Source organism: Salmo salar, chromosome 08, assembly GCF_965601325.2.
Source record: "Salmo salar chromosome 08, fSalSal1, whole genome shotgun sequence".
NCBI lineage: Eukaryota > Metazoa > Chordata > Actinopteri > Salmoniformes > Salmonidae > Salmo > Salmo salar.
In genome coordinates, this window is record NC_138298.1 from 17,971,084 (window position 1) to 17,983,490 (window position 12,407).

At 45.6% G+C, this 12,407-nt stretch overlaps 1 protein-coding gene across 12 annotated transcripts in view; it reads right to left on the reverse strand.

Annotated features, from left to right (window-relative positions):
• Positions 1-12,407, reverse strand: part of LOC106610060 (teneurin-3) — a 447,182-nt gene that overhangs the window by 230,530 nt on the left and 204,245 nt on the right. For 2 of the 12 annotated variants that reach the window (XM_082978417.1, XM_082978416.1), the window contains exon 1: positions 9,267-9,858. The exons of the other annotated variants lie outside the window; for them this stretch is intronic. The gene's annotated coding sequence lies outside the window, so the exon portion shown is untranslated. Of the gene's footprint in view, positions 1-9,266; positions 9,859-12,407 lie in introns of those variants that run through there. 12 annotated transcript variants of the gene reach the window in all.

Here is a 12,407-nt window from a genome sequence, read left to right on the forward strand (position 1 = left end):
CTGATGTTGACCTATGGTAAAGGCATGGAAGAGGAGAGGCTGATCATCAGTAATGTGGTTCAGTACAGTGGTGCTATCGGGAGTGGTGATCATCAGTAATGTGGTTCAGTACAGTGGTGCTATGGGGAGTGGTGATCATCAGTAATGTGGTTCAGTACAGTGGTGCTATGGGGAGTGGTGATAGACTAGCCAAATGGGCTTTTCCACCTACACCCAAGGGCATACATAGTACATACTGTATGTAGCTAGAGACTGAGATGTGCTCTCACTCAACACACACACACACACACACACACACACACACACAACACACACACACACACACACACACACACACACACACACACACACACACACACACACACACACACACACACACACAGCCATCACCCAGCCTTGTGCAGCTGAGTGTAGCCTGTGTAAACAATAAGGATACAGACAACTGTTCCTGTAGACAGTATGTTGCCGACCCCCTCGCTGTCTCTCAGTACACTGCTCCCCCGTGACAACACGGGCGGACGGGTGCTGGTGACCCCACCTTAAAACCAGAGCAACTCAATGCCAAACTACCAGTGATAAATCTCTACTGTATATCCTGCCAACCCTGCCTCTTTCTCTACCCTTCTCTGGGGATTGGGCTCTTCTGTCTGTGTGTGTGTGTGTGTGTGTTTGTGTGTATGTGCATGTGTGTGTATGTGTGTCTGTATGTATGTGTGTGTGTAAATATGTGTGTGTATGTGTGTGTATGTGTGTGTTTGTATGTGTATGTATGTGTCTGTATGTGTGTGTATGTGTGTGTATGTGTGTGTATGTGTGTGTGTCTGTGTGTGTCTGTGTGTGTGTGCGTATGTGTCATTGTGTGTGTGTGTGTGTGTGTGTGTGTGTGTGTGTGTGTGTGTGTGTGTGTGTGTGTGTGTGTGTGTGTGTGTGTGTGTTTAAACCTTAAACCCGTTTCCTCCCTGTAGGGGGTGATGACACATGTGGTTAGTTGTGGTAATGGCAGTGTTAATGCTGATGACATTGTTCAGTTGATTGCCGAACACATGTGGCTGAGCAGGGACAGACAGACAGACATCTACCCTCCCTGCATCTAGCCCAGGCTGTGTCCCTGTAACCCGAGCCCCAGGCCCTCGTCTTAAAAGGTCACGACCTTGCTGTGCCTCTAACCCCCAAACAAAGGAGGTGGGTGAGTGGATGCTTGGTTGGCTGTCCCTCCCTCCCTCCCTCCCTCCCTCCCTCCCTCCCTCCCTCCCTCCCTCCCTCCCTCCCCTCCCTCCCTCCCTCCCATCTCCTCATCCCCCTCTCTCCTTCCCTCTTGCCTTAGGGTCATACAGCTGAAAGAGAGAGAGAGAGGTCTGGTAAAGCGTTTGTTAGGCAGGGCTGCAGTGAAGCAGGCAATGAAAAGAGACTAGAGGGGGTTGGAGGGGGGAGAGGTTCTCCTCAAATGATCAACGGGACAGCCAGCTAGCGTGTGTGTGTGTGTGTGTGTGTGTGTGTGTGTGTGTGTGTGTGTGTGTGTGTGTGGTGTGTGTGTGTGTGTGTGTGTGTGTGTGTGTGTGTGTGTGTGTGTGTGTGTGTGTGTGTGTGTGTGTGTGTGCGTGCGTGCGTGCGTGCGTGCGTGTGTGTGTGTGTGTAGGTAGCGTGCGTGCGTGTGTTCTGTGTGTGTGTGTGTGTGTGTGTGCGTGTGTTCTGTGTGTGTGTGTGTGTGATGCTTGATCCTGGGGAGGGATTGCCGAGCGGAAACAATAAAAGGGCTGGGTCTTTCTGTGTGGGGGGGAAAGGGAGACTGGTCAGGGTCTCCTCCTAGCTACACTCCCTCCGGGCCTAGTGGCATAGTGGTGGCTCTGGCTCACACCCGGGATGGATTCCAATGCAAGGAGACGGGAGTGGGCACACACACACACACACACACACACAGAGACACACAGAGACACACAGAGACACACACACACACACAGAGCACACACACACACACACACACACACACACACACACACACACACACACACACACACACACACACACACACACACAAATATGAGCAACGTATCATCCGAACACATGTACTACACACATACATACACCTCCACAAAACATCAATACAACGCCCCTAAACACACACACACACCCGTCTTCCTCGTAGACGGAGTGTGTGTGCTCCTTCCACACAGCGTCTGGGCTGGTGGACGTGACCGCTGCTGGTCTATCTCTCAGGCCTAGTGTCCTCCATCACATCTCCCAGCCTCGCCTCACTACAGGTGAACAACTATGTAGTTGACAAAGGGAACATTACCTTAAACCGCTTCCTTGGCTGTTATCAGAGACATTTAAATAAGACACTTGTACAAATCGTAAGTGTCGTGCAGCGTACAAAATAGGTTCTCTGAAGGAGAGATTCCAGACTGAAATATCACAAAGCAACACTGTAAGTCCAGTACACAGGATAAATGTTGTTATTTATCTACTTTTTCAGCACCTCGACTCCTTTGAGAACAATCCTAATGGGCCGTTATGTGGAGCAGAACTAAGTCATTTATTCATTATTACTAAATGATCCTTCAGTAGCTGTTTATCTAGTAAAATATCTGGTGGATAGCAGAGTATTCAATTTTCCCTTCTCTCTCCCCTCTTCAGTCACACACACACACACACACACACAACACACACAGGGTGTATGAATCTGAAGCTTTACGACTGGACTGTTCTATTATACATGTGGGCGTCTCGGTCTATGAGCCGTTGAATGGAGGCTTTATTTCCTCTTTCCCCCCTCGCTGGAGACGGAGAGAAGAGAGGAGAGAGGAGAGAGAGGAGAGACGAGAGAGGAGAGGAGAGAGGAGAGAGGAGAGAGGAGAGGAGAGAGGAGAGAGAGGAGAGAGGAGAGAGGAGAGAGAGGAGAGACGAGAGAGGAGAGGAGAGAGGAGAGAGGAGAGGAGAGAGGAGAGAGGAGAGAGGAGAGGAGAGAGAGGAGTGACGAGAGACGAGAGAGGAGAGGAGAGAGGAGACAGGAGAGAGGAGAGAGGAGAGAGGAGAGAGGAGAGAGGAGAGAGGAGAGAGGACAGACGAGAGAGGACAGACGAGAGAGGACAGACGAGAGAGGACAGACGAGAGAGGACAGACGAGAGAGGAGAGAGGAGAGAGGACAGACGAGAGAGGAGAGAGGAGAGAGGACAGACGAGAGAGGAGAGAGGAGAGAGGACAGACGAGAGAGGACAGACGAGAGAGGACAGACGAGAGAGGACAGACGAGAGAGGAGAGAGGACAGACGAGAGAGGAGAGAGGAGAGAGGAGAGAGGACAGACGAGAGAGGACAGACGAGAGAGGACAGACGAGAGAGTACAGACGAGAGAGGACAGACGAGAGAGGACAGACGAGAGAGGACAGACGAGAGAGGACAGACGAGAGAGGAGAGAGGAGAGAGGACAGACGAGAGAGGAGAGAGGAGAGACGAGAGAGGAGAGAGGCCTGGCAGGTGCTGCATTGGAGAGATGGAGCTAGCTACTGTGTGTGTTGTGTGTGTGTGTGTGTGTGTGTGTGTGTGTGTGTGTGTGTGTGTGTTGTGTGCTCTCGTAACGTTGAGGTAGAGTCAAGGGTAATATGGCTACCGGGTAATCGAGTTACCACACATTACCAGGCCAACAGGGGACAATTCTGCTGACAAGGATTTATTTAGTCAACTCCAATAACCACCAGCTAGACGAGACATTGAAAGGACAAAGACATGCTATTTAATACATATCCATTTAACTCCCAGGTGTATAGGCCTATAGACCATACGCTACGCAGCCAAGCCATACAACCTAGCGATTAACTTAGAGTTAGCCTTGTCAGTTCAGGTAGACCAAATTAATAGCTAATTTACCTTTGTTTAGTTTCACTAAGACATTAGCTTTAACGTTGGCCTCCTCAAGCTCTCCAGTTATAATACCCGAGCTCAGGAGATCAGGGCCCCAATTCACAAAGCCTCTCAGAGTAGGAGTGCTGATCTAGGATCAGTTTGGCATTTTAGATCATAATTAATACACTGATACAGACACAGGCGACCTGGTGCTAGATCAGCACTCTGAGAATAGGACACCATGGGCATTGTGTAAATAGGTGTGCCGTGGTCTTTTTCCTTAGCCTGTGGTGCTACCTCTCAGCCGTGATGTACGGGCCCTGCTTATCTCCGTCACCTCAACTGGAAACGCTATTATTCTATCTGGGCTCAGCCGGCGGCTACGCTATGGTAAGGATGGTCACTCTGTCACTGTCCCCCCGGACCAGAACAGCCCGGAACACAGCCACAACCTCTGTCTGGCTCCATCAGGAGAGGGAAAACTCTAACACACACGGGACCGACACACACACACACACCTGCGCCGGCCGAGGGGTCCTTCTCAACTGGAGCGGAAAATAACTAGCATCTCAATTCGATAACAATAGAAAACAAGAGGAGAAAATCAGCAGCCTTCACAAAGAGACTGTATATAACATCCTTTCGTCTGTAATGGCACTATGGGGAAATGTAGTGGCAGTTGTACGAGAGTGTGTAGAGTGGCTGGGATAGTCACTGTATTATTCATATGAGGATTTATGACCCAGCAGTGTGTGTGTGTGTGTGTGTGTGTGTGTGTGTGTGTGTGTGTGTGTGTGTGTGTGTGTGTGTGTGTGTGTGTGTGTGTGTGTGCGTGTGTGTGCGAGTGTGTGTGCGCGTGTGTCCATAGGGCCAGGCCACTCCATCACAAGGATCATTTCCTGTGTTTGACCCCCATGGTGACCTCTGTTTCCCCTGACTCTCACACTCTGTCAGCCCCAAATTAGTTCATACTTATGCTATTTTATTTACGGCAGGTTGTTTAAGGTGATAATAGAAATAGAAATACATATGGTGCTGTTATTTGTACAATTATTATTTTTATCATTATACATTCATTAGTACTTCATTAGATTTTTTGGAAGAATCATAAACCTTTTATTTTTATAGCCAATAAAAAATTGTGACCACTAAAACCATTCTGGATTTTCCACCTACTTCTATTTATACTAAACCTTATCCTTGATCATTTAAATAGTATATATTCCTACATACTTTATTATTTTTAATTTAAATTGTAATATTTTTTCATTGTTACATTTTTCCCCCAATTAAATATATTTTGGAAATGTGTATATTTATTAAAGGACTTAGGCCTAAATGATGCTCGAAAAGTACAGTCTAGTCTTGTTGTTCTGAACAGATTTGGAACACATTCAGATTTTTCCTGAACAGAAACAAACCCCAAATAAATAATAGGTTAATTCAATAAATTCCCTCAATGATGTTTCCTCTTTCCTACACACGTCTCCTCGCTGTAACAAACACATCTAAATCTCCCTCCGCGTCTGCCTCTCAAATAGCACCCCACTCCCTAGAGAAAAAAAAAGTGCACCACTTTTAATATTATAGGGAATAGGGTGCAATTTGGGACGCACACAATCTAATTTACACACCAAACACAAGTCTTCTCACACACACAGGCAGACGGGGAAATTAGCATACCATCGACGGCGGCGTACCGTTTATTTGTCAGAAACCCTCCTCCGGCCAACCTTCCCTGTTCCTCTCCGGCTCCCAGCCAAACAGTCCAATCTGCAGCAAGCTCTCTTTAACCCATTCCAGGCAATCACAAAGAATATTCTGGAAGCAGCAAGAACCATTGAGGGACCCTCTTCTTATCCCAAATGGATGAGTGTAGCTTAACTGTTTGGCACCATTCCCTGCTCACCGCCTGCAACAGCATCCTGCAACAATATACAATAGAAGCCTCCTCTTCCAAGTCTTATCTGGAGCAGAGCTGTGATGAGAAAATAAAATCGATCGATTGGCTGATGGGTATGTACTGTATGTGTTGTTATGGTGAGTTCTGGAGGCCCTGGGCGGACCGGAGCTGTTATATAGGAGAAGAGGGAGGGAGGGAAGGAGCGAAAGGGGGAGAGAAATAATGAGAACGAGAGACAAAAGGGGGGAGAATTACAGCGAGAGAGAGGGGGGGAGAGAGAGAAAGAGCGAGAGAGCGATAGAAGAATATATGGAGAAAGAGAGAGGGTGGCCTGGCCTCAGAACTGAACAAGTTGCTCCTTCAGAAGTGTCAGACAGTACCTCTCTTAAGGCCCTCCTAGATCAGTGGAAGAAGTGATCACCGAGCCGTCCGGACACCTAACTCACTCCTCAACCCCGCAACAGCACACACACACACACACACACACACACACACACACACACACACACACACACACACACACACACACACACACACACACACACACACACACACACACACACACACACACACACACACACACACACACACACACACACACACACACACACACACACACACACACACACTCTCTCTCTCTCTTCTCACTTCGTAAATCACTCCTATCTAATGATGGGGGGATGTTCTAAAAGGGATTCATGGAGAGATATTAACTTCAATCACAAAGAGCTGGAGAGAGAGAAAAACCAAGATGAAGAGATAGAACGAGCTCTTTACTCTTCCGTGCGGCCGATGAACCTTCAAGCGCTTCACCCCCTTTTTCATGTCCATTCCCATGGACGCTGCTCTTTGTCATCCCTCATCTCATCCCTCCATCACATCATGGTTATATAATAACCACATATTATGCTAATGAGGATGCAATAGACTGTAGGCCTATAGGCCGTGGATGCTATTTTTCACCAATCGTCAATCACAATTTTCCTTCTTTTCCCGTATAAAAAAAAAAACATTTTTTTTTTTTACTCTGTTGCAGGTCCGTCGGGCCTTTTCCAATTTTCCTCTATAAATGAACAATGAGTTGAGCCATCAAGATGTAGGTCTGGGACCGGCATCATTTTTATTAATTTTTAAAATAAAAAATAATGGCCCCCCTACGCTACGATAAATGCCCTTCAATGTAATAACAGGAACAATAAAACGAAGAAATATGTGGATAAGGAAAGGTGACCTGGTCTGTTTTACAAGGCGCTAAATCAGAGAAATATCACGACGCCGTATCAAACGGAATTAAAACTTTTATTCATTGAGTAATAGCTCCAGTAATGCAGTCCATCAGCCAGATTACTGCACACACTAAGTGTATATATCACACACACACACACACACACGTACGTGCACGCACGCATACACACACACACACCAAGCACAGCCTGGGCCCCGTTGCTAGGCGATCTCCTTCCATTCGTGACGAGAAAGAAAGAGAAGAGGAAGGACAGCCAGGTTCAGCTGGCTATTTCCTCCTACCGTCGTCCCCCCCCCCCCCCCCCCCCTTTCTCTCCACTCTTTCTTTCAGTGTCTAACATTGCAAACCATTATTTCCCCTCTCTAAAATCAATGTAGTGTGGAATCAAAGAATGGGGTCCTGGGCCATAAATCAGCAGAGAGGCTTAGTATGAGAGTTCAAGTGGAACCATGTAGTAAGGCCCGCCGCATGAGAGGGACATTAAACACCTTCGCACATGGCCCCGGCCTTCTCAGTAATTCTTGACAGCTTATTTCTCATTGTGTGCATCCCAAATGGCAGCCTATTCCCTGTGTCGTGCACGACCTATCGGGCTCTGATCAAAAGAGGTGCACTCTAAATAGGGAATAGGGTGCCATTTGGGACGTGAACATAGAGCTTGTAGGGTCAGAGGCTTCGGCACGTAGATCTGAAATATGACAGACAGACAGAGCGAGCGAGCGAGAGAAAGAGGCCCATTTCTTTCTTGTTTTTTAACAATCGGGGAAACTGTTTGACATTATGAGACACCACAGGTTCCTCTCAGTGGTAGCGGGCCTGAGAGGAATCACTGACGGGTGGAATTTCACAGCGCCTTCAATGCATGAGAGCACACATTGTTGCTGCGCCCCCAGTACTCCTCCCTATTGTCTGCTTTTTAATACGGCAGAGCCATCTAAGTTTCCTTAACTGATGGAACATACGGCAAATCGCACTTCTACAACACACAGATGAACATATTGAAATCATAAAAGCATATTATCGCACGACATCCCCTTTATCGAGCTCATCTGTCTATCTGACGTGTCCATTTTATGTAAAACGTAGAATTTTTTTTTTTTTTACATCTTTTAACATCTGTCCGTCTCCACGACGTTTATGAACGCAAAGCTGGTCCATTGTGACATCGTTCCCTCTTTTATTCCGGCCTGACAGCTATTGAGTTGTTCTGTTATTCAGTTCTGTTATGGTTGCATCATTCCGTCACTCAGCGGCAGGCCGGGGGATGTAGAATAAGCTAATTGAAAAGGTAATAGAGTGACAAATTCCAAAACACCCCCCCCCCCCCCCTGAAAAATATGGTTCCAATTACCCTGCAGTGTAAGGGTCTATTCTCCCCGTAACGGGACGGGAGTGAGAAAAATTACATGTGTTACAAACACATCTTAAAAGACAGGACATCAAATGGCCATGAAAATAACAATTTCCATAAAAATGACATAAACAAACCCCTCTCTTTTTCACAGCCTTTTAAATCTAAATCATCAACACACACAATTCAACTATTACGCTGTTGAGCCAATCCCCCAAAAAAGTCTTGAGACCCCCCTCCCCAGCATCAGCCCCCTCATCCTGCCTGGTATTATAGCCTGGGTGGGTTTGGAGAGGCTGGGAATTCTGACCACCAGCAGCCCCTAAAAAAGGAACAGCGACTGTGCTCTGCTTCGCTAAAACTATTCGCTCTTATTCAGAACATCTGACCGTGGTGAGGGCAGCCGAGCTCCGAGGGAGCTTTTTCTCAGGGTTGCGTTTTTGGCTTCCCTCTCTCTCTCTCTCTCTCTCTCTCTTTCTCACCAATCAACTCTCAAAGTGCTGGAGTCAAGGAATCACAGAGAGAGAAGCGTATTAACATGCGATACAGGTCCCCTCAACACACACACACACACACACACACACACTCCTTTCCTTTGAAGATGATTGAAACACACTTAAGCAGACAGTGGGTATAATAATTGACAGCAAATGATCACATTGCATTGACCATAGGCAAGACATGTGGATGCACAGGCGCACCACAGGCGTGCGCACACACACACACACACACACACACACACACACACACACACACACACACACACACACACACACACACACACACACACACACACACACACACACACACACACACACACACACACACACACAGAGAGAGAGAGGGGTGCGTAAACGGCACACTGCCTCAGACCCGGAGGAAGGTCAATTAGCAGCAGCAGAGAGAATACACTGGTTTCAGCTGTTACCTTAGGTTAAGAAATCCTCCAGTTGGTCCTTCCCCAAAAGGGTTAAAAGGATCCGGCCAGAGCCCTCCTGGCTGCTCTCGTTACCCGATCACAGAGGCATGTAGCTGGGTAGACACGGTGCTGCGCTGTGTCTTGCCTGGAGCTTTTTTTGCCTTTTTTCTTCCCCTCCACAAAACACTTGGCTTAGATATCTCTGGAGCTTTCTCTCTCTCTCTCTCTCTCTCTCTCTCTTTTTTTTTCAGTCTGTTTCAGTGGTTCTACTGACAGTAGTCTGTTTCTCCCATTCCACTCACTCTCTCAAACGCACACACAGAACAGAGAGAGGCTACTCTCAATGAGCAATCACACTCTCACTCTCTATGGCATCAAGCTCAGGCTTCAAGCTCAACTCATTAACGAGAGATGGAGGAATAAAAAAAAGAGGGAAAAAATGCTGGATCGTTTTTTTTCTTCTTTTCCTTAGGCTGGACAGTGGGTGGTTAAATGCGCATCCTGCTGGTTGGTGGTTGGTCCACGCTCGCTCTCGCACCCTCTCTGCCGCTGCCTGCCTTTCTTTCTCTCTCTCGCTCTCTCCAAGTTTGAGGCACTTTTTCGGAGCCGTGCTGCTGCTGGCAGGAGAGGGGAGGGGCTTGGGGCTGAAAGAAGGGAGGGAGGCGCGCTATAGGTTGAGCCTTTGTCTGTTTACACCCACCGGGGGGAGGAGGGAGAGGAAAGGAGGTCGGGGGAAGGGAGGGGAGAGGAGGGCTGTCTCTGCTTTAACCATTTGGAGTCTTCAGTCATCTGTTGCGTGGCTTCACACACACACACACACACACACACACATTCTCTCAGCGATATCTCTCCCTCTCTCAGGCACGCACGCACTTAGCCATTCTAGCTAGGGGGAAAAGCACTATAGTAAATAGACAGGCACACCTTTACCTAGACTCTATTCTTTATACCCCAGCTAGGGAATAATGCAACCGCATACCAGTAATGGGATAACCATTTGACTCATAATACACACACCTAATGAATACCCATACATATACTAATACACACACCTAATGAATACCCATACATATACTAATACACACACCTAATGAATACCCATACATATACTAATACACACACCTAATGAATACCCATACATATACTAATACACACCTAATGAATACCCATACATATACTAATACACACACCTAATGAATACCCATACATATACTAATACACACCTAATGAATACCCATACATATACTAATACACACACCTAATGAATACCCATACATATACTAATACACACCTAATGAATACCCATACATATACTAATACACACCTAATGAATACCCATACATATACTAATACACACACCTAATGAATACCCATACATATACTAATACACACCTAATGAATACCCATACATATACTAATACACACCTAATGAATACCCATACATATACTAATACACACCTAATGAATACCCATACATATACTAATACACACCTAATGAATACCCATACATATACTAATACACACCTAATGAATACCCATACATATACTAATACACACCTAATGAATACCCATACATATACTAATACACACCTAATGAATACCCCATACATATACTAATACACACACCTAATGAATACCCATACATATACTAATACACACCTAATGAATACCCATACATATACTAATACACACACCTAATGAATACCCATACATATACTAATACACACACCTAATGAATACCCATACATATACTAATACACACCTAATGAATACCCACACATATACTAATACACACCTAATGAATACCCCATACATATACTAATACACACACCTAATGAATACCCATACATATACTAATACACACCTAATGAATACCCATACATATACTAATACACACACCTAATGAATACCCATACATATACTAATACACACCTAATGAATACCCATACATATACTAATACACACCTAATGAATACCCATACATATACTAATACACACACCTAATGAATACCCATACATATACTAATACACACCTAATGAATACCCATACATATACTAATACACACACCTAATGAATACCCATACATATACTAATACACACCTAATGAATACCCATACATATACTAATACACACACCTAATGAATACCCATACATATACTAATACACACCTAATGAATACCCCATACATACATACATACATACATATCCTCAAGTTTGAAGTTGTATTAGTCGTATGTACAGGATACACACGGTATACACTGTCCAATGAAATGCTTCCTTGCAGGTTCCTTCTCAACAATGAAACAACAATAAGAAACAACAAAAGATAAGTCTAGAACATAAAGTCAATGTCTCAGTAGAATAGATAAACATTTTAGCATCAGTATAATACAGGGAGAAACAATTTATATAACAATATTTATACGTGTTTTGGGGAAGGGGGGATTGGGGACAAGTGTTTAAATCCTACAGGCACATCAACATCTTGCACGCACACGCACACACACACACACACACACACACACACACACACACACACACACACACACACACACACAGAACTGTACCAGTATGGCAGATAATGTATGAGTCTACTCATTGTCTGTTCATGTTCTGCCTGCTGTCATTAACACGCCTCAGAGCACATGGAAACACTGCCCCAGACCCAGCCAAGCACTTATGCACGTATACACCGCACGCACGCACGCACGCACGCCACAGATGATGCACTATATTGTTCAGACCATAAAAGTCCTTGTGCTGGCTTACCGACCCGTCGAAAGGCGTTTGATACGGTCGACCATTTCTTACTTGTTCAGAGTTTGTCTGAAATAGGCCGAGATCAGGCATCCTGCGATTGGTTCAAGAACTATCTAACAGACGGGAAACAAAGTATGCTTACTGACGGTATCAAATCTAGTTTCCTCAATATTACGAAAGGTGTGCTGCCGGGGTGGATTTTGGGCCCTGTTCTCGTCACTATTTCTATCAATAATATGATTCCATCTGTTAAGGGAGGTGATATGTGAGAGTTGTGTTTGTTTTGGTTCATCTTGTCGTCTGTATTATATCGATATTATTATATTACATGATATGTATTAAATTGTGTATGTTCACGTTCTTGTAAATGAGACCTTGGTCTCAGTGTT